General features: G+C 33.6%; 1 long non-coding RNA gene and 1 other non-coding gene across 3 annotated transcripts in view; both read left to right on the top strand.

Moving 5' to 3' along the window:
- LOC113925748 overlaps positions 1-22488 on the top strand; it is a 126164-nt gene extending 103676 nt beyond the window's left edge. For both annotated transcript variants that reach the window (XR_003521042.1, XR_003521041.1), the window contains exon 4: positions 22390-22488. This is a non-coding gene — a long non-coding RNA (uncharacterized LOC113925748). The remainder of the gene's footprint in view (positions 1-22389) is intronic.
- On the top strand, positions 1698-1803 carry LOC113926102. The gene has a single exon (XR_003521180.2). It is a non-coding gene; the product is annotated as a U6 spliceosomal RNA (small nuclear RNA).
- Positions 22489-24343: the final 1855 nt, after the last annotated feature.

Raw genomic sequence — 24343 nt, 5'->3', positions numbered from 1 at the left:
AATAATAATATAACTAATTCTATCTAAATCTGAATCAAGAGTTCTTTCACCATAGAAATATACATTTTTAAGGTGTATATGTCTATCTTCAATAACCAAAAAAAAAAGAAAGAAAAAAGGTATTTGTTAGTTTCTTCTATACTTCATAAAAAAAGTCAAGAATCCCACACTTTCTCCCTTTGGTATGGCTCATCACTGAAAATCTTCAATGATCTTGTTTAGTTTGGTCCTTTATAAGCACCTGGATGGATCTGTAGAAGCCTTTAAGACTTACACAGGTACAAACTTGGGTTGAACCAATAATGCTATTGACCACTTAAAGCTACAAGTAACTTCATAGACAAAGTAATAATCATAAAGCTAGTAGATGTCTTCCTTTAATATCCATAATGAAGAATTGTGTTTTAAAAAGTGAGTTTATTTAAAAAAGAAACAAATACTGACATCGTATCCAGTTCTAAAAGCAAATTTATGAAAGTCAAAACAAACCAATAAGAAGTGATCTCTTATTCGTCTTTCTGAAAGGATGTAGTGGACACAAAGAAAAAAATTACATTTGTTTAAACTTATATTTTTTCAGCAATATACAATTGATAATTACATCAATCACCTTACTATTGAAATAAAGTTCAGGACCTTTTTTTTTTATTACATATATCTCATTTGTCAAAAACTCATGCAGTTCAATTCCTGTGTTTTTTTTTTAATAGTAAGAACAACAAAAATCATATTTTTCCTTCTAGCAAGAAATTTCTCTCTATAGGTTCAAGACAGAAGACAAAAACCTACATTGTTGCTGGCTGGTATGTCATACAAATCTATTTTCAAATTATATGTGATATATGTTGCTAAGGCTTTGTTAAGCAGAAAAAAAAATCCACACTTCCTAGGGAAAAATATACTAATTAGGAAAGTTTTTTTTGTTTTTGTATTTTAAGTAGATTTTAACTATTTTAACTTCTGCCCATTGTTAGAGTCTTGCACTGGAATATGGTTAGAATGATCTGTATGTGGAGACAGGGCAAGATAGCTTTGTTCCCTCTATCTACTCTTATTATTTTAGAATGAATAGTTTATATATCCAAGTAAATTATCCTTAGTATTCATCTTTGTCACTTTTTCTTTTTCTGTCTGACAGTCTTTATCTATTTCTATCACTCTCTATGCAATGTGAGTCTCAGATTGCGTATTCACTACAACTGTTGATTACTAGTGCCTGATCTGAAAATCAAACATGATAGAATTCAAAAGGAGAGAGATTCTAAATATCCATTCAGAGAATATCTCCTATGCTTAAGATTTTACTCTAAATGGTGTTAACATTTCAATATAAAATCAGTCTGCAGGATTGAACATTTAGCATGGCATGTAACTAGCAGTCTGATACAGCCTTTTTCAACATCCCAATAAAGGAATTATAATTCAAAGAAAAATACAAAATTTTCTTATGGTGTCTTTGAAAAGATCTGGTAAATGACTCCCAGTATCTGGGAGATATTTTCACTAACTGTAATATATATTGAAAAGAATTGGACTGAAAAATAAGTAATTGAAAATATTTCTTGCTGTGCCAATGAAAACTAAGAAAATTTACCCAAAAAGGAATTAGGTGAAATGATTATCCCTTTTTCCTCATTCCCTTAAACCCCAGCCTTGGACTCTATCTGCCACCTTAATTGAAAAGACAGTGAACTCTTGTGCTCGCTTCGGCAACACATAGACTAAAATTAGAATGACACAGAGAAGAGTAACATGACCCCTGCACACGATGAATAGAAAGATGATGAACTGTTGACTATAAACTCTGAGAAACAAACTGAGGGTTCTAGAGGGGAGAGGGGTGGGGGTATAGGCTAGCCTGGTGATGGGTATTAAAGAGGGCGCGTACTGCATCGAGCACCAGGTGTTATACACAAACAATGAATCATGGAACACTACATCAAAAACTAATGATGTAATGTATGGTGATTAACATAACATAATAAAATAAAATTAAAAAAACTATAAACTCTGAAAACAATTTGTCTACAGGACTTATAAGTTGTAATGACTAAATTCCTAGGGTAAACCAGTAAGATTTGATGAGGAGACATCAAAGGTTACATTGCAAATTGGGCATATTGTGATTTTCAAAAGTTAAAAATGTTTAAGCAAGCCAAGGTGATTTAAAGCAGGCACATCTTATATGTTCTGTATATGAAGTACTTTTTTAGGAGACAGGCAGAGGAGCTGGGATTAAATTTTGTCTCACATTGGCAAATCTACATAAACTAGATATTTGCCAGATGTTGGGAAAGAAAAGCTATACATGTCAGACTGCTTTTATGTGAACATCTGAAAAAATTATTCCGCCAGCACAAATGTGGATAATAAATGGGTCCATGGCAACATAGATATCCTATCCTATGATGATACACACTATCTCAAAGTTAAAAGCTCCTGTTCTGTGATAAAGGAGAAAGTAAACATTCACACATAAATGGTATTACTGAAAATAAAAACAGAAAAAAAAAAAGAATTTTTCCTGAGAGTTAGAAAAAAAAGAGGTCTATGAAGTAGGTTTAACTACTACAGAAAATAATATGCCTTATAATTGTCTGACAAATAAATAAAAATAAATAAAAAATCTTTAATTGTGTGGCATTATTCTCTGCAAAAAGGAATAGAAGATATCAATAGGAAAATTGAGATTAAAAGCACAAGGCAAAATCCAAAAAGGGTATATTTAAAGGAATAAAGTCTATTTGCTACTGAACACATTTGAAGTGATCAAATAGTATTTAAGCAATGGAACAAAGACTGAAATAAAAATAATTGTAAAGACTCTGTCCCACAAAAAAAGAAAACAACTAATAACAGAAATAAAAGCTACATTGGAAATAAAAAAAAACAGAATTTTGACGGTGAAAAGTGGAATTAATATAATGGTGGAAAAATGAAAATTATCTCCAAAAATGCAGGCAGAAATGACAACAACATAAAATAATGAGAATAAGGGTAATAGGCCTTAGGTAGGAGTTGATGACAACATAAAAACAAAAGAAATTCTGAGGAAAAAAATAAAGTATTGAAATAGAAATAAGTATCAGATATTTTCAGCACTTAAAAAATACATGTTATATGTAGAACAAAAATTCTTTTTTTTTAAAGATTTTATTTATTTATTTGACAGAGAGAGACACAGCGAGAGAGAGAACACAAGCAGGGGGAGTGGGAGAGGGAGAAGCAGGCTTCCCGCTGAGCAGGGAGCAGGATGCGGGGCTCGATCCCAGGACCCTGGGATCATGATCTGAGCTGAAGGCAGACGCTTAACGACTGAGCCACCCAGACACCCCTGTAGAACAAAAATTCTTGACCCAGGAGAAAATCAATAAAATTCTACCCCTTGTTAAACACATTATATCATATTTTAGAAGAGAAATAAAAGAGACTGTTGTGAGTAGGTTTTTTTGTACCTTATTCTTTTTTTTTTTACTTGGTTTTCTCTGCTAAATGAGAGCACTTTTAACATTTTTATACAACAATCTTATTAAATTGTTGTATTATTTCTAGTCATTCATAGGTTATGTTGAAGTTTCCATATAAATAACTACATTTTCTAGAAACAACTGTAATTTTTTAATGTCCTTTCAAAATTTATATGTAATTTAATATCTGGCATATGCCTTACTCAGTGACTAGGACATCCAGTACAATACTGAAGAGTAAAAATAAAAATGCACATATTTGTATTGTTCCCAAGGTTAATGTGGGATGCTTGTGAATTTCAATATTAAGTATGATGTCTGTTAAAAAATTTTGTAAGTACTAAAAAATAAGCTCAACTCAAGTTGTACAAGACCTTAATATTGAAAATTACAGACTATTCTTAAAGAACAAAGAGCATGTCTACTATTTAGGAAGATTCAAAATTATAGAGATGGCCTTTTCTTGTAGTTAATCCATAAATCTAGTGTCAATCTCATCAACATATCAGTGAGATATTTTTCTAGAACTTGAAAAAATTATTCCGAAATTCATATGGAAGACTGAGGTAATGTAAAAATACAACATATCTAACCAAGGAGAGAGAATTACTATAGAACTGAATATAATTTTGACAAAAGTACAAATCATGAATAAGTGGGACAGATACTAGGTCAGATATAGAGAAATAAACACACGTGGTTATTTGCCATATGTCACATGATGTGTGATATAAGACACATTACATATCAGTATGTTGAGTGTGGACAGTGAATATCTATCACATAGAAATATATAGAGACATATATTCACGTACACATATATTCCACAAATACACAATTGAATCCTTACTTCACATCATATAGTATAAAAGGCCAGGTGGATTAACATATAAATAAGAAGAAGGAAATTTTAAGTTATTAGATAAAAATATAGAATACCTCAGTGATATTCTTATTATATCTCACTATAAGGAAAGATGAAAAATAATACATAAACGGGACGCCGGGGTGGCTCTGTCGGTTAAGTGTCTGACTCTTGATTTCAGCTCAGGTCATCTCAGGGTTGTGAAATTGAGCCTGCATCAGGCTCTGTGCTGGGCATGGAGCCTGCTTAAGATTCTCTCTTTCCCTCTCCCTCTGCCCCTGCCCCTCTCCCTCTCTCTCTAAAAATAAATAAATAAGTAAATAAATAAATAAAAAGAAAGGAAGAAAAAAGAAAGAAAATAATACACAAACAGCAGAAAACCTAAAGGAAAGTCTTCATTTATTCATTCATTCAACAAATATTAAGCGATTACTATGACCCAGAAATTCTTCTAGATGCTAAGAATGTAGCAGTTGATGCAAAATTTGCTGCATCCATAAAGTTTAAAGTTTTGCAATTCATAATTTTACCTGCATTCAAAACGACATGCAAATGTAGAATGAGAAAAGACATTTGAAAATATTACACAAAGAAACATTATACTCAATTTAATTTTTTATTTAAAAATAGAAAACCAACAAAATAAATTTAAAAAAGCAAATATGAGGGATAGCAGGGTATTCACCATTTGCTTCTTTCCACTCATTTTCCATCTTTCGCTACCATTTTCCATATCCCAGGACACTAAATTCTGTAGATTGCATCAAGGTGATCCCTTCTAGCTTTGCATTTGGGTTTGGCAGATGGGATCCATCAATCAGCAGAAGCTGAGAAAATAATGAGAAGAGGAGGGTAAAATATTTACATTTCTGTCTACCTGCCTGCTTGAGCACCTGGTGTTAAGTACATCCCTCTACAAAAGGCACATCATCTGTAAGGCAGGCATCTCCTATACTTCCTCTTTTCATGCATGTTCTAGAAATCACTTTCTATAAAAGATCTGCTAGTATCACCAACTCCGGGTGTTGTTAGCCCCAGGGACTTCAACACTTCTTGTTGATTTGCCTCAACACCATCCACATCTTTGTAAAGTGGTCCTTCCTTAAACTCCTCAGGTATCTCATTTGAGTATACCATCAGTTTTCTGTTAGAACCCTGCCTGATATAATTGACAATAAAAATGAAGAGGAGAGAACCTGGGTGGCTCAGTCGGTTAAGCATCTGCCTCCGGCTCAGGTCATGATCCCAGGGTCCTGGGATCGAGCCCCATATCGGGGCGGGGGTCCTTGCTCAGTGGGAGGCCTGCTCCTCCCTCTCCCACTCCCCCTGCTTGTGTTCCTGCTCTCGTTATCTCTCTCTCTTGTCAAATAAATTAAAAAGAAAAAAATCTTAAAAAAAAAAGACAAATAGTATCATTAGAAAATGTTAAAATATCATTGCCAGGTGTGATAAAGACAACACCAGCCATGGCAGAAAAGAACCTGTGTCTGATTACATAGTCCAGCCATGGGTTAGCCAAGCCTGAAGCCTGTTGTACTTCTGGACTTCAGGGTTATGTGATCCCAAACAATCTCTTCATTGCTTATATCAGTTTGATTTTAATGCTCAATAAGTTTTCACCTAAAAATGTGTCATCATACAAATGAAAGTAAGTCCAATATTGTCCTCATTTTACATTTACTCATCATTTCCTCCTGCATCATAAACTTTCTAAATGCAATAATTTCTTCTATCTGGAGAAGAGCCTTTAATTCTGTCGAATAAATTCTTACTGTTTTACTTTGTCTGGAAATGTCTTCATTATTGACATACAATTTTACTTGATGTTGGTTCTAGATTAGCAGTTATTTCCTTAAAGCACTTCCAATATAATATCCCATTTTATGCTGGCTCCCATTTTTACACTGAGAAATTAGCTTCAATTCTTATTTTTATTCTTTTAAATATAAAGTGTCTATTTTTCTTCTGGCTGCTTTTAAGATTTCCTTTCTTTTCTTGGGTTTTAGAAGGTTACTATGTTATGACTTGTTATTATATGCATGTGTGTTTTTACGCGTGTATAATTTAATGCTGCTAAATTATATAGTGCTTCTTGAAATAATAACTTAATGCCTTTCATCAATTTAAAATTTCTTATTTGTTATTTCTTCCAGTTTACTTGTGCCTACGTTCTTCCTATCCTCATCTTTGGGGAATCTAAATGCATGAATATTATATTTTTAAAATATTTTTATTTCTTAGTTTTTCATATTCCCCATCACTTTGTCTTTCCTAACACCAGTGTAGATATCTTTTTATATGTAATTTTGCTAATTGTCTCTCTTGAGATGAGTTTAATCTGCTATTAAATCCAGAAGTTATTAATTTCAGATTTTTTTTTAATTTTATAATTTGTATTGGATTCATTTTAACAGTTTCCAGTTATTTACCCAAATATTTTTATCTAGTCACTTAATTACTGAAATATTTAACTGTATTTATTTAGAAGTCATAATCTGATAATTCCATTAGCTTTATCTCTGTACCTTTTTATTGTCTATTGTTTGGAAAAGTATCATTTTCCCTTATTCTTTGTTATTTTTTTAAGATTTTATTTATTTATTTGTCAGAGAGAGAGAGAGAGGGCACAAGCAGGGGGAGCAGCAGGCAGAGAGAAAAGCAGGCTCCCTGCTGACCAAGGACCCTGCTGTGGGACTTAATCCCAGGACCCTGGGATCATGACCTGAGCCGAAGGCAGATGCTTAACCCACTGAGCCACCCAGGCGTCCCATGCCTTGTTATTTTTTACTGTGCTCCAGATTGTTTTCTGTATCACATAAGTTTTCTAAGATTTGAAACATATCATTTTTACCTATTTATTGAGCTTTTCCGGTTATTCTTAAGATGGCTATTCTACAGATGTATCTATAAGGCAGGCCATCTCAGATATATACAGATTTTATATTTAGAGAGCTATGTGATTGTCACTGCTTTGAGATACTATAGCTTTCTTAATTTTTAAGAGAGTGTAATGAGAAAAAAAAGTAGAATGTCATGATATAGTTTTCTGTGAGTATTAATTAGTGATTTGCAGTAAAATAGAAGGTGGTAGAAGAGAACTTTTAAAAATATTCAAATAAGCAAATTTAAATAGACTTCTTCATTACTGAGTTTCTCTTAGGTATTAATATAGGGATATGTACTATAAGTGGCAAGAAAAGCATAAATTATCAAATATTTTTATTGTATTTACCAACATAAAAAGTTTATATTAATTGAATACCTTACAAGATAAAATTCCATGCTATAAGCTTTGGGTGTTAAACTAGAGGAACTGGAGAGAAGATCCATCTTTTCCATTATGTGAATTGCAATAATTAAATTTAAGATTAAATAAGGGATCTTGTTAGAAACTGTCTTTAAGTGCATGAATAGTTTTTCAAAGGAAGATACTAGCCATCTGTTCTCTTGCTCCACTGAGGATAAAACAAAAGCATGTGAAACTTATGTTTGAGAAAGGGAGATTCAGGTTAGATGTAAGCAACAACTTATTGACATTAAGGTTGTTTAAACACAAAAGTACATTACCAAGGGAATTTATATAATGTCCTTCCCTGAACATCAGTAAGAATAAGCCAGACAACCATCTGTTTTAGTGGCTCAGTTTGTAGCCCTGCCTGAAAGCGCAGCACCAGATTATAAATCCTCTGGAGATACCTTGCATTTTATAAAGATGTATACAACATGGAAATGGCAGAAAGAAAAAATATAGTGTAAAAGGATGTTCTGATTAAAGGATATACTCTAAGAAGAATTCTGGCATTAAAAAAATAAAGAAGAACATTTTAATAAATTTTTAAATAAAAAGTTTTATATTAACAAATTTAATGTCAAAATATTAAATTTTTATCTTATATTCTAAATAAACTTTATTAAGGAATAGTTTGCATGTAATAAAATGCCTGTTTTAAGTCTACCACTCAAAGATTTTCAACAAATATATACCCATTTAACTATCAACCAAAACAAAATAGGAAATATTTTTATCATCCCAGGAAGTTCTCATGCAGCCATATCATCAATCACCAAACTACAGGCAACCACCAATTTGAATTAAATCACTATTATCTTTATTTTGCCTGTTCTAAAAATGCCATACATATATACATAATATATTCATATTCTATATCATGTATAATATTCTGAATTTATATATTCATATATATTATGTGTGTCATTCCATGTGCTCAAGTTAATTATTTGAAATTTATCCATTTATTTGTATCATCAGTTTTTTCCTTCTTGATTGTTACTTCTGTTTTTTAGTCATATACAACAACATGGATGACTATTCCATTGTTTGACTAAAGCACACTTTGAATATCCATTAACCTATCAATAGGCATTTGGGTGTTTCTGGTCTTTGTCTACTATGAATAGATCAACTTTAAATATCTTTATTGTACAAATATGTTGGGGGTATATATGTTTTCTTTATTTGAGGAGATATCTAGAAGTAGAATTGCTAAATTATAGAATAATTATATTTAACTTTATAGGTAAATGTTAGGCAGTTTACCAAAGTGATTTTCCATCTTACACTTTCAGCTAGTGTAGAAGAACTCCAGTTGTTCTGCATCCTTGTCAACATTTGCTGTTTTCAGTTTTTGATTTTAGCTGCTCCATAAGAGACCGGCATTTTCCCATAACTGCTGATTTTGAACATTTTTTTATTTCCTTATTGGACATTTGCAAGTATGCTTTTCTGAAGTGACTGCTCAATTAGTTTTCACATCATTTGTATTTTCATTATTCCCTTATAGGAGCTTTATACATATATATGTTGGCGCTTAAGTTTTGTAAGATACAAGTAACAAGTGTACTCCTTCCCACTCTGTGCCTTGCCTTTTCATTTTCTTATCAGTGCCTTTTGTTGAGAAGTTTTAAATTTCATTTAGTACAATTCATCATTTTTTCTCTTGTTAATAATGACCTTTATGTCCTAAGCTCATCATTAGTTACCATACAACAACATGGATGGCCATTAGGAACGTTATAATAAAATCCATAAGTATATGTGACTGGTCCGTTTTATCTTTTAGTTCTGATTCCTGCTTGCTGTCTATATTTTGAAGGTCTGTTATTAAGTGAATATGTTCTTCTGATTGTCCTGTCTTTCTGAGAAGTTTCACTTTTCATTATGGAATATTTTTCTACATCTCTGGGATGCTCTTTACATTGAGGTTTATTTATTTATTTTTTTAATGTTAATAGAGTCGTACCAGCTTTCTTGTGCTTACTAATAACAGAATAATTTTTCCTTTTCTTTTACTTTACTTTCAAGTATGAATCTTATACACAGCGTATAGCTGGCTGTTGCATTTGCATCAGACTGACCTCTCCTGCCTTTTTTTTTTTTTTTTTTTTTTTAAGTAGGCTCCACGCAAGGAGCTCAATGCAGGGCTTGAACTCATGACCCTGAGATCAAGACCTGAGTTCAAATCAAGAGTTGGGTGCTTAACCAACTGAGTCACTCAGGTGCCCTGTCTTCAGCCTTTTAACCGATATGCCTAATCTCCTTTATTTAATATAGTTATTGAAAAAGTTGGATTTATGTCTACCATATTGCTATTTTTCTTTTTCCTTGTACTTTTGTTCTTTTTTTTTCTTAACTCCCTTCTTTTGAGTGAACTGACTATTACCCCCTAGATTTTCTGTTATTTTTTCATGTATCTCACATTTTATATATAATCAACTCCAGTTGTATTTCAGAGAACGTTAGGAAGGCAAAGAACATAGACATGAAATTTAGGTAAAGGAATGAGGAAAATAGGGCTTTAGTTAGGTAAATGTGACAATGTGACTAGAAGCTGGGTTATGTTTAATGTTTTCTGTATTCACAGCATCCAGAGACTTTAGCTTCTGTATGTACTTGTTGCCTCCTTCTTCTTTTTTTTTTTTTCCTTTCTCCTACTCTGTCTCCTCCTGTCTATTGTACTTCAACAACAACTCCTACTTTAATAGAGTGGTGGTAAGGTTTGGTAGAGGGTAAGCATTCTATAAATTTAAGAATTAAGTCAGTCTTGTAGTGGGTCTGAGCCTCTGGGCTATAACAATCAAAGGCAATTCTTAGCATTATTTCCAACCTTAGGTAAGACAGGAAGGTAAGAGGAAACAGGAGTCTGCAAATGGTTCTTCCCCCAGGGAAAGAGCTAGTAGTTTCCCTGGGAAAGTAGGCCTTTGTCATGTAGAATAATCTGATTATCTAAATGTATGTCAAAACAGTTGCCACATCCCACCCCCACACTCACCCCACGACCAGAAACGTGAGGGATTTTTTTTTTTTTCTGATCTTTATTGTGAGTAGCTGGTGGGGTCCCTGGAGGTAAAACTCACAAAAACTTGGAGTTCCTCCTAACACAGGACTGATAAGAGTTTAACCTCTCCAGGTAATCCACACAGCCTCCAGCAATTCATCCAGTAGGAATACTTGTGTTTTTACTAGTTTATAACAAACTGATCTTGATTATGATTCTCCAGATTGCCTTGTGATAGTTTGCCCTGTGACCTCAACTGTCTGAAGGATCTAAAAAGAGTCATTCAATTACAATTTTTTTCTGCCTCCTTTCTTATGATAAGGACAGAAGTGACAACTTTCTGGGCTCTTGTTGGAACAGAACAGTGAGGTGAGAGATATTTTTGCAGTATTGTTGCTATTCACCTCTAGTCTGAACCATACCATCTGATTACTGGAAAAAATTCCTCTAAAGAGATTACTTCACATAGAGATTATTTTTGCTTATGAGATTCCTCCAAACTTAAATCTGAAACACCAGCCCAGCTTTGTCAAACGTTTGCCTGGATTTTTCCTCACCTGAACAAAAACTGTCCTCTGGCGGGCTTCTTCTTAGGCCTAGTATGTGTGCTACCTCAGCGATTGGCCCTAGGGATAAAAGTGACCTCTGTCATGAAAAAGTGCTTATATGACTCTAAAATTTAGTTCTTTCAGATATCATTATGTCAAACACTTTTCTTCGAAGAAATTTTTTTGTTTGTTTGTTTATCCTGTAATCATCTATTACTTTAGTAGGAGTGACAATCTTTCATTATCCTTCTACATTCTAACCAGAAGGGGAACTCAGTTTTATTTTTTGGCTAATACCACTTTGCCGGATTTTATTGATGTTTCATTCTTTTTATGGTTATCTTATATTCTATTAGCTGATTTTATGTATTTTCTTATTAAACTAGTTGTGACAAACTTCCTACATTGGAGACAATGTAAACTAATGCAAGTGGAAAAAAATGAACTATGGTTAAAAAACAATAAACAAACAAACCCTAGGTCCAGTCCGTTAGCAATGCTTTTTGTGCTAAGGAAGTTTGGTTAAATTATTCCATATTATTTAGACTTTGGCCTAAAATTCTTTTCTATTTGAGTGATTTTCTTTTCTCATTTACATGAATTAGAAAGCAAAACCATGAGCTCATGGATTATGTTACAATAAACATTTAAAGCTCTGAACATATTTCCTATAGATACATTCTCATTTATATACACACAGTGCACATACCTTTTAGAAATCCATACCCCCTAATACTGTTCCCATAGATTAGTATATATCCATAATGGAGGCAATCAATTTATCCAACTGACCTTGATCTTTCCAACTAGGCCTCTTGCTTTGGTCACCAAGAGGTAGCAATGTTGGTACAGTTAGGTAACTGCTGATAGTTCTCCAATGTGAAGCCTTCAGCTTCCCTTATTTCCATTGCTTCTTCTTTTTCTTTCTGAAGTACAGTTTAGAAATTATTACTTAATAGTTTCAAGAAGTGATATCATGTACACTATCCAGTGACGATATTTGAGATATTATACAACTTTTCAAGTATTCACTAAATATATATTTGCGGTCCTCTATTTACAAGTTATGAAGAATGAAAGCAGTTTCTATTCTGATGAAGATTAGATTCTTCTGAGGAAAGAGAATGAAATATTAAAATAAGTTGTGATAAGACCATGACATAAAAATGCAGAGTATTAAATACAAAGTTTACCTAATTTATGTTAGAGACATTAGAACTTCCTAGCGCTGCTGGGTGCCTTAAAGCAATAGAAACATATAGTGTCACATTTCTGGAGGCTAAAGGTTTGAAATCAATGTGTCAGCAATATTATGCTCCCCTCTGAGGCTTATAGAAGAATACTTCTTTGCCTCTTCCTAGCTTCTGGTCCATTTGTTGACAATCTTTGCCATTCTTTGGCTTGTAAATACTTCATTCCAATTTTTCATGTTTACATGCCATCTTCCCCATGTGTCTGTGTGTTCATATGATACCAGTCATATTACAGTAGGAGTCCACCCTATTTCAGTATTAACTCATCTTAACTAGTGATACCAGTGATTTTCCTATTTCCAAATAAGGTCACATTCAGTGGTACCAGGGATTAGGAATTCAGCATATCGTTTTGTGGAAAACAATTCAACCAAAAAAGATTATTTCAAATATTCCAGGTGCTATAAGCAATTTAAAAAATGAGCCACCACAAGCCACTATATGAGTGATATATTTGAATTCTTCTGAATCCTTCCTTAGAACAATGGCTATAAAAATTAATATTTAATGAACATATGCTAATTTTTGGTACCAGTCCTACTTACTTCACTAGGCTACTAAAAAAAAAAAAAAAAGAAAGAAAGAAAAAAAAAAGGATATAGGTATGAAAAGGACTTAACAAACAAAAAAGTTCAGAAAAATGAAATGAAAATTCTTATTATTACGGCTATAAAGAATAAATGAATACATGTTAATAATAGAGATCTAAAAAGTGACTTTGACATCTGTTCTAATTCCACCTGTCCCAAAACGCTTCAACAAAGTTACAGTGCAGAATTGAAATTTTTATTTCTTCCCCTCTATAAAAAACAGATGCTTTCTAATACAATAATTAGATATGTTGAATTTTCCATTGGATTTTTGCCAGAAATTTTATATTACTGTGCCACAAATTACAAAAAAAAGAATAAACTCTCCCACAAGTAATATGTACCTAAAATTGCTTTTTACTATACTAAACATCTGTATAAAAATTGAAATGTATGACCACCTGTTTTCTATCATATAAACACTTGATGGACATTATCTAGGCAAAAAATCCAGATCCTTTACTAAACTTCTTGGATATTTTTATAAAGGTAATATTTTCTTGTTTAAAAGGAAAATAAAAGCAATACCTTATGAGAAAAGTGAGTAATGAAAATAGTCTCCCTCTATAAATATAAATTGTTACTGTCCCTAAAAGTTAATGAAAAAATTAATTCTACTTGAAAATATCTGTTCCTACAGTGTAATCATGTAAAAGAAATATTTAAATATCTAAGAATATTTAAATTATGAAATTCTATATATAACTCAACCAACACAACATTACATTTCTTTGGTTCAGTTAATATTTTTTTCTTTTTCTGAACACTAAAAAAGATCATAATGAATAATATTTAGATACTTATTTGATATTTCATAAAAATAAATTGTAAACTTCTAGAGTAAAAATCGGGTATCATAAATTTCATAGCATATTTTTATTTTAAAGTATTCAGGGTAAGAAGAATTTAATAGTGCATACCATTTTTACCTACAAGTGCACTTTTGTAGTATATCAAGCTTTTAATTGTTAAAGGAGGCTAAATAAGGAATAAGCTAACAGTTTTAAATGGGTATAAAATGCTATGTAGATATCAGCTTTAAAAATGAATCTTTGATGTGTGTCTTCTTTTCATTTTTGCAATTAATTTTAGCTTTTGAAGTTATTTGGCATTTAATTTAAGTCCCCAGAGTATAAAATTATGCATTAACTTGAAGACAGACCCATATTTAGCACAAACAAGGTCAGAAGATCAACAGGATTAGAGACAAATGTTAATTTCAAATGTATAAACTCAAGTTTATTGGGGCTTTTAAACCAACTAGCACATTTGTTCCTTATCCAAACCTTACTTTAATCACCAGAGACTTTAAGATGCTTTTCAATTCTCTCATATGGGACAGCCTAGCATTTATTGTCACACAATTTGAGCAAAAATCCACAGATGAACCTGAAATAGAAATTCAGAGACACTAAGGAGTTTTGATGAAAATTTTCCCTCTTTAAAGTGAATACCATTAAGAGCTGAGAAGCTAGAACGAAAGCTTTGAATCTACGCTTTCTGAAATCAGAGCAGAGAGGAGGGTTCCAGTATCAAAGATCCTTTATGTGCATACTGGGACAATATGACATTCTGGACACATATTCAAAGTGAGCACCACCTTGCACAGATATGGGACAGAATGAGGCAGAACCAGAATCTCTAGTCCTTGGTTAGTTTCCTATGGTGATCTTTCCTGCAACAATTGCACATAAACTCTTACAGGCTGTGAATTAGCAAAAAGACATCTCTTCATTATCAATCCATCTGAGTAGATTCATTATGGAATTTGATTATCATACTTTTTATTTAATTATCAGATAATTAATTAAATTTTCAGTTGAAAACACTAGAACCAATTTCACTTCCATTATATTGATTAAGTCAAAGTCTTCAGACATTTTATACAGATATATCAAAATATTGGCGAGTAAATGCTAGGCAAAAACTACTCCACATGCATTATCTTATTTAGTCATCTAAACATCTATATAAAATATGTATTATTTTTCCTGTTGTGAGGAAGCATATTTGTTCAAGGGGAGACAACTTTGAAGGGCTGATAATCAATGTTCTTTTTTATTTATTTTTGACAATTGATATTCTTGAATGTAGATGCACTAAATTTCTGGAAGTGTAACCATTAATATTCCCATGTATACTTACTGATTTCCTCACCTTCCAACCTCCCTGGCTTCTCATTTACTTTCTGATGGATTTTAGAATTGTTAAAAATGATTTAATAAATACCTTGAATCAAGTAGTGTTCTCAAGTGGGCCAATGTTTTTATCAAAAAAATCCATTTCCAAATTCTCTTTAAGGAACAAAGATTATTACCACTGACAAAAAAAATAATAATGTTTTGCATGAAATATGATATCTAATGGATTTCAACAGGGTTGGTATCTTGATCGATACAGAGATACTTCAGAATGGCATTACAAAAGAAAGCTCCAGAAGCATGCTTCACTTAGCAGCTACATTTTTCAATTTCCTTTTCAAGTATTTACATTTATGAGTCTTGTAGAAAACAATAACCCTGCTCACATTTGCACTGAACTCTTTTATTCATTAGTCACAATCGGTGAACAATGTTTTATGGTTTCATCAGCCACTTGCATTTCCTGAATAAATGCAAAACAGTACAAATGAGCAAACAGATAAAGAAAATGTAAATGGCACCAGAGCAAGTCATATATTAAAAAATAATCATAGATAAATAGCACAAGGAATGCTCAAGGCTGCCTAATACGTTTAGCTGAATATCTGTTAGTAAATAGTCAATGTAAAATCATGTTTCTATACTTAATAAGAAAAACACATTCAGGAAAGTAAGATTATCCTTTGACTTTTTTGCTTTTAACTTTGTACGAAAGTCATGTTTGGAGGGACTTTCTTTGGTTTTGATACTAAAAATGTGTATCTTTTTAATCTTACAACTTGATTATTTTAGAATTTTCTGTACATGGTGTTTATGAAATGTTCCCCTGAGTTAATTAAAAATTGCTGTGCTCTTTGATAAGAATGTCTTCTTCCTGAAACAATATTCTTTCTGCTTAAGGAATATTGTTATTGTTAAATTCATTCTAAAATACAAGTACTAACTAATATTTTTCCTTTTTTTCCCTCAGGAAATAAACATGTATCACATTTAAGTGTAGGCCACTGGAACCAATTATATGTTTCCTTGGCAAAATTGTAACTCCTAAAATTGAATTTTTAAAACAAAAGCATTAATTGAAAACATATTACTGATGTAAGTAGTAACAACTAAACCATGAATGACAAATATGAGAATTCAATAGAAGTAATATTTAGGAATGTACCACACTAAATACAAAATGAAACTACATAAATCACAAATCCCTACGTATGTTCATTCTTCACACAGAGCAGGAGAAATCCGCTATTAAAATAACATGATGTTTTTAGGCTCTATCACTACAGTATACAATGGTTCTAAAATGAGCCAGTCTTATGTCAGTTTTTATATTTGTAAAGTCTTCTCTTTTTCCTTAGTGCAATTTGGTTTTGTTGATGCCTATTAGCCAAAGGCCACCGGGAACACAGCCATGGTAAAAACCCAGTAAGGTTCATTGAATTGGCTCCTTATTGAATTTGAATACGTATCAGAGGAAGAGTAGAGCATCTTGGTAGGAAGTAGTTTGGGAGTGATTATGATAGAATCTGAGCTTATGGTGAGTGTACAAGGAAGACTTTAAGGAAGTGGGGTCTAGGGCTGAACTGAATGCTGCCAGAAAACAGGAATAATTTGGCAGTTGAGAATCACGTTGTTTTGGGATGGAGGAGGGTCAAAGTGGGGACAGTTGAAGAGAGTCCTTGTCTCTGGTTTGTTTCCCCACAATCATAGAGTGGCCTGCTTGGTCATTCTTTACGTTCTCTGAAGACGGTTTATGTTCAGGTCGTAAAAGCAAGGCTTTTGTTGCTAGCTGCTAATGTCATGTCTTCACTTTCTTAGGGGAGAATTATTGTATACAAGAGAAATATTCCAAGCTCGTTTTTTTTGAGATTTCTTATAAACATATTCTAAATTATTCTAAATAGCAATAGAAAATAATGAAATTTTTGGGAAAAAATGGAAATTTTGGAAAAAATGGAGTTTTTGATTATGAAAGTACAAACAGTCCTCATTTTATGTGGTATAAAAGACTGTAAAAATATCCATGCAAGCTGAAGCTGTACAAAGTGATCTTAATAGTAAACAGGGAAATTAAAATTGTCCTGTGATCTTTAAAAAAAATTGTCAAAATATTAAAAACTCTTTTACTGTTGCTCATGAATGTATAATGAAATGAAAAAATAGTGAAATTTATATTTATTTACACTGTGAATTAAAACATTAGAAACATTGAGAATTCAAGTGTTTTATTTCTCTGTGAAAAGTTATCAAAAGTATTTTGAACAGTGCCTTTGTCTTTTTCTTCTCATTATATAACTTACGGGGGAGAGTCTTTTCTATGCCTTGACAAATTGTCATACTCCTCAGATTGTCTTAGTTTCTGGCATTTTATCCCTTGTGCTTTCAATGTTGTAAAATATCTCCAAGAGGGTTTTTTTGCCAGTGTCACTTCCTCTGTGACGTATTCATACTTTTCATCACAACCACTTTCCTCATTTACATCAATAAGGTTGCCTTCATAAGGTCCTGAGGCTGCATATGGAGAATCTCTCCACCTGCCCCAGCATCATACTGTTGCAACCTGCGATTTCTTCCATAACTCCATTTTACATTCAATTTGAATTTCACTTTTGGTATTATCAGTTTGTTTCTTTGATGTATTTTTATCTTTAGTGACTAATTTCATCATTTGATTTTTCATATCTATAAATTGACACGTGGATTAATTATGGGGACACAAAGAGACAACATAACTACATACTTATCTGTGTATGAACTAACTAACAGCTGTACAGTGACCAATCACTAACTGACTTTGAAAGAAAGGTGTGATTGGTCTCTCGTCATGATGCAAATCTGTTAGTTACCTAGTAACTTGCAAGTATAAGTGCTGGTAGCAAAGTTGTATTTTATGCAATTACTCTTAGTTAATATAGCATGGTAACTAAAATTTGAACCATGTAGTTGGGGGGTTGGTTTTCTTTAACTAAATTGTGGCAACTGAAATGCATGTATGGCAGAACCAGATAAAATGAGGACTGTATGTATTTATATATTTCTAATGATCTAGCATTTGGTGCATTTGCACTTATTTTATAAAAAGTCATCTGTGCTCATTGATTTTTTATATTATCAAGACTATGGTTATTTTATTGAGATGGGAAGAAAGCAGATGAAAAGTTTAACATCAATGCATTATATATGAAAAATGTATTTGCTATAGATTAGAAAACCAAATAAGTATTAAAAGCTATATTAACCCTCATAATAAGAATTTAGAGTGGTTCTAGGGTTGATTAGTGGGATGGCTTGATATCATTTTAAATGACTCCAAGTCCCATCTATTTTTTCTACCCTATCATTATGGCTGTCAGCTTTGTCCTTAAGGTTAGTACCCTTTATATCCATTTCCAAGAACTGCTGTAACAATTTATCACAAACTGGGTAGCTCAAAACAACAGTAAATTTTTCTCTCACATTTCCAGAGGCTAGAAGTACAACATCAAGGTGTCAGCAGGGCTATGCTCCCACTGAGACTCTGGGTAGAAACCTTCTTTGTCTCTTCCCAGCTTCTGGTAACAGCTGCCCATCCTTGTCATTCCTTGGCTTGCAGCTACATCAGTCCAATCTCTGCCTCTGTCATCACACAGCGTTCTCCCTAAATGTCACTACCTTTCCTCCTCTTATAAGGACACTAGTCATTTTGGATTAGGGCTCACCCAGTTCAACATAATCTTATCTATATTTGCAAAAACCCTATGTCCAAATAAGGCCACATTTACTGGGGATTAGGTCTCTACCATCGTTTTTGGAGGACACAATTCAACCCATCACACCCCTCATGATCACAGAGTATCTGCAAATAATTTTGTTTATCCCATTCAGCCACAACAGATCCCAGAAGAGATCATTTCCTGTGTGGCTCAATCCAAAGGAATGCTTCCCGTAAATCCCCCAGAGGAATTTTTCTTTATATCATTAGCTAAAATGCTCTATATGACTTTGTTTATATTTATCACTGCTAAGGAAAATGGATCCTGTTGGCTAGGTTTGTGTTCAACCCCCTTTAAATCTCAACTCCTAGCCGTACCTGCTAAAAAGAGCACGGATACCAAGCACAGCCGAAACTCCACTGACAAGGAGCAAAAAGATGATGATGGAGATGTGTTAGTTACTTAGCCAAAACTGCCTACTAAGTGCAGTCTCTAGTTTCCAACTGAGTTGCTTAGGTTTCATTTTTTTCTAGCTGTTGCATACCTCATCTTCAACCATCTTTTCAACATTCTAAGTTTCTTTTTATTTAGAGATTTCATTTTTTTCAAGCCACAGATTTCCTTTTTATGTGTACTGCAATAAGAACTAACTAAATAGCTTGAAAGAGTTAATGTTGTTTGGAAATTGTTCCAAAGACTTTTTTCGTATATTTATATCCTCTGTGTATGAACATAATTTAGCTTCAAACTTTCAATATAAAAAGCTAAAAATAAAGTATAAAACTACGAAGTCTAATAATACTTTGGAATGTATTCTTAGTTTGATTTACTATTAAACCCATTTTTCTACTGTTATTAATATTATCTATAATATCTACTACATACATTTGATATAACAGGATACTTTATATTCATGAATTTCAAATTAAGACTTATTGCAAACCCATAGAATCATAAAAAAAAGAGCCTTAGGCACAAGTCTTTCTCTCTGGTCCACAAATACCAACTAACTCCTGTAATGGTCTCTCCACAAAATGTATGGAAATGTAGAGGTATACCTTGCTTTACTGTACTTCATGTAAGTGTGCGTCACAGATATTGTATTTTTTACAAATTCAGGGTTTGTAGCAATCTTGTGCCACGCAAGTTTATCAGCACTATTTTTCCAACATTTGCTCACTTTGTGTCTCTGAGTCACATTTTGGTAATTCTTACAATATTTCTAATATTTTCATTGTTATTATATTCATTATGGTGGTCTGTGATCAGTGATCTTTGATGTTACTATTATCATTGTTTGGGGATGCCACAAACTGTGACCATATAAGACATACATCAACTTTATCAATAAATGCGTGTTTTGACTGCTCCACCAAATGGTGATTTCCCCAAACTCTTTCCCTTTCCTCAGGCCTCCCTATCCCTTAAGACACAACAGTATTGAAATTAGATCAGTTAAAAACCTTATAATGGCTTCTAAGTGTTCAAGTGAAAGGAAGAGTCACATGTGTCTCGCTTTAAATCAAAAGCTTGGGGCGCCTGCGTGGCTCAGTCTTTAAGCATCTGCCTTCGGCTCAGGTCATGATCCCAGGATCCTGGCATCGAGCCCCATGTCGGGCTCCCTGCTCAGTGGGGAGTCTGCTTCTCCCTCTCCCACTCCCCCTGCTTGTGTTCCCTCTCTCACTGTGTATCTCTCTGTCAAATAAATAAATAAAATCTTAAAAAAAAAAGAGCTAGAATGATTAATCTTAGTGAGGAAGGTATGTGGAAAGGCAATACAGGGAGAAAGTTGTACTCTTTCTCTTAGTACTCTTATACTAAACAGACCGGTTGTGAAAGCTAAGGATAAGTTTCTAAAAAGAAAAATTAAAAGTACTATTTCAGTGAACACATGAATGATAAGAAAGTAAAGCAGAGGGGCGCCTGGGTGGCTCAGTCATTAAGCATCTGCTTCGACTCAGATCATGATCCCAGGGTCCTGGGATGGAGCACAGCATCGGGTTCCCTGCTTTGCATGAGGCTTGCTTCTCCCTCTCCCACTCCCTCTGCTTGTGTTCCCTCTCTCACTGTGTCTCTCTTTCTCTGTCAAATAAATAAATAAAAAATCTTAAAAAAGAAAAAAAGAAAGTAAACAGACTCATCGCTGATGTGGAGAAAGTTTTCCTGGTCTGGAGAGAAGATCAAACCAGCCATAACATTCCCTTAAGCCAAAGCCTAATCCAGAGGAAGGCCTTAACTCTTTTCAATTCTATGAAGGCTGAGCAAGGCAAGGAAGCTGCAGAAGAAAAGTCTGAAGCCAGAAAATGTTGGTTCATGAGGTTTAAGGAATAAAGCCATCTCCATAACATCAAAGTGAAAAGTGAAGCAGCACGTGCTGATGTAGAAGCTACAGCAAATTATCCAGAAGATCTAACTAACTAATGAAGGTGGCTACATTAACCGACATATTTTCAATGCAGATAAAACAGCCTTCTGTTGGAATAAGATTCCATCCAGGACTTTCCTAGCTAGAGAGGAGAAGTCAGTATCTTATTTCAAAACTTCAAAGGAGGGAGCTGACTCTCTCATTAGGGCTAATGCACCTGGTGACTTTAAGTTGAAGCCAATGCTCATTGACCACTCTGAAAATCCTAGGGCCCTTAAGAATTATGTTACATCTACTCTGCTTGTGATCTATAAATGGAACAGCAAAGTTTGGATGACAACATATCTGTTTATTGTGGTTTACTGAATATTTTAAGCCCACTGTTGACACCCAGTGCTCAGAAAAAAAGATTCCTTTCAAAATATGATTGATCATTGACAATGCACCTAGTGTCCTAAGAGTTCTGATAGACACAAACACCAAGATGAAGGTTGTTTTCATGCCTGCTAATACAATATCCACTCTGCAGTCCGTGAATTAGAGAATAATTTTGACTTTCAAATCTTATTATTTAAGAAACATATTCCATAAGACTATAGCTGCCATAGGTAGCGATTCTTGTGATGAATCTGGAAAAAGTAAATTAAAAACTTTCTGGAAAGGATTTACCATTCTAGAAACCATTTAAAACATTCATGATTCATGGGAAGAGATCATCATATCAACATTAACATGTATTTAGAAGAAGTTGATTTTAACCCTCATGGATGTTTTTTAGGGTTTGGGGACTTCACTAGAGAAAGTAACTGCCGTTGTGGTATGAATAGCAAGAGAGCTAGAGTTAGAAATGAACCCTGAGTATGGGACTGAATTGTGGCAATATCATGATAGAATTTTAACAGATGGAGAGTTGCTTCTTATGGATGAGCAAAGAAAGTGGTTTCTTGAGATGGAATCTACTCCTGGTGAAGATGCTGTGCAGGTTGTTGAAACAAGACCAAAAAGTTTAGAATATTACATAAACTTGGGAAAGCAGTGGCAGGATTTGGCAGGGTTGACTCCAACTTTGAAACAAGTTTGACTGTGGGTAAAATACTATCAAACAAAATCATATCATTCATGAAAGGGAGAGTCAACTAATGTGGCAAATTTCATTGTTCTTTCATTTAAAGATATTACCACAGCCACCTCAACTTTCAGCAACTACCACCCTGATCAGCCAGCAGCCAACAACATCAAAGCAAGACCCTCTACCAGCAAAATGACTATGACTCACTGAAAGCTTGGATAATGGTTAGTACTATTTTTTAAGATTTTATTTATTTATTTTTTATTTTTTATTATGTTATGTTAATCACCATACATTACATCATTAGTTTTTTTCTTTTTTTAAAAATTTTTATTGTTATGTTAATCACCATATATTACATCATTAGTTTTTGATGTAGTGTTCCATGATTCATTGTTTGCATATAACACCCAGTGCTCCATGCAGTACGTGCCCTCTTTAATACCCATCACCAGGCAGAGAGAGACAAAGCGAGAGAGGGAACACAAACAGGGGGAGTGGGAGAGGGAGAACAGGCTCCCTGCTGAGCAAGGAGCCTGACGCAGGGCTCGATCCCAGGACCCTGGGATCATGACCTGAGCCAAAGGCAGACGCTTAAGGACTGAATCACCCAGGGACCACAACGGTTAGGATTTTTTAACAATAAGGTATTTTTTAATTAAGGTGTGTACATTACAGTAGCAATAATAGCTATTGCATGCCTAGTAGACTACAGTATAATGCAAACATAAATAAATAATAGCAATAGCCTCTGGAAAAAACATACCCAAAACTGTAACTGTCATGTGGAACTACTCTTGTTCAGATATTTAGGTATAACCATACACAAAAGTTACTTCCACTTGATTTTTTTTTTAAGATTTTATTTATTCATTTGAGACAGAGAGAGAGTACGTGAGCAGGGGGAGAGGCAAAAGGAGAGGGGGAAGCAGGCTTCCCGCTGAGTCAGGAGCCTGATGTGGGACTCGATCCCAGGACCCCGGGACCACGACCTGAGCAGAAGGCAGACGCTCAACCATTTGAGCCACCCAGGTGCTCCCTTGATTTTTTTTTAACCTGCAGAATATTTTAGTTGAAGTTGAATTAAATCACATTGAAGAATACATTATTTTTAAAAAGAATACATTATATGCAAACTAGTCAACTTTACAAATATGCACCCAGAAAACTAATAATGATATTTAGTTTAATTCTGATGTTAATGCCCAAATTTTCATCACCAGTGACCTAGACAAACAAGCGTAATTTCACGAACTGCTTCTCTTCTGGTTCTTCATTCCCTCAATCCTCAATTATCTTCTGATTTTCCTTCTTAAAAAATCAAAACAAACAAACAAAAAACCCTTTTTGTTTTGCAAAATCATTCATACCTAACTTTCGTAAAACTGGAAAATTCACAAAAGCAGAAATAAAAAGTAATAAGAAATACATTTACATATCCTACTGCACAGAGATAAGCATTATCAACAGATATTGAATATCTTTTAACTTTTAAAAAGTCTTGTTTGCAAGTCACATCTGTAACCTTCATTAGTCCCCAAATGTCATTCATTGCATTTGAGAGATATTTTTTTTTCTCTGCATTTCTTTAGCTATAGCTACTGCTGTTTTTAATAGATAATAAGCAAATTTGGACAATCAATTCTAGAACATAAGGCAATCAGCTGTTCTTCAGGTACACTCTTAAAAATGTCCACTGCAGTTGTTTTTTGCCTCAATATTCTCAATTGTGTGCTAAATCCTTTATGCTTTTTCCCTTCTCCTTATGCTGGTTCCCTTCTCTGTTTAAGTGGCCTTGTTTAATGAGTTCATAGTCAGTTTTACATTTTGTAGGAAAAGAATAAATTGAGGCTGTGTATAGCCTAAAAAAACTCCTAGCCACACAGAAGTCATTGATTTTGTGTTAACATCATACGTCACATAACACATTATCAAGCATCTCTGCTGGCTATAGCAGGCTATGACTCTGCCATTCAACAATCTCATATCTGCTGTGTGAAAAACTTGTAAATTCTTTGCAGTGTATTTGCCTATCTACATTTTTGCCATTGCTATCT

Source organism: Zalophus californianus, chromosome 2, assembly GCF_009762305.2.
Source record: "Zalophus californianus isolate mZalCal1 chromosome 2, mZalCal1.pri.v2, whole genome shotgun sequence".
Classification (NCBI taxonomy): domain Eukaryota; kingdom Metazoa; phylum Chordata; class Mammalia; order Carnivora; family Otariidae; genus Zalophus; species Zalophus californianus.
The sequence above is the reverse complement of the archived record's forward strand: the minus strand, read 5'-3'. Positions and strand labels throughout refer to the sequence as shown.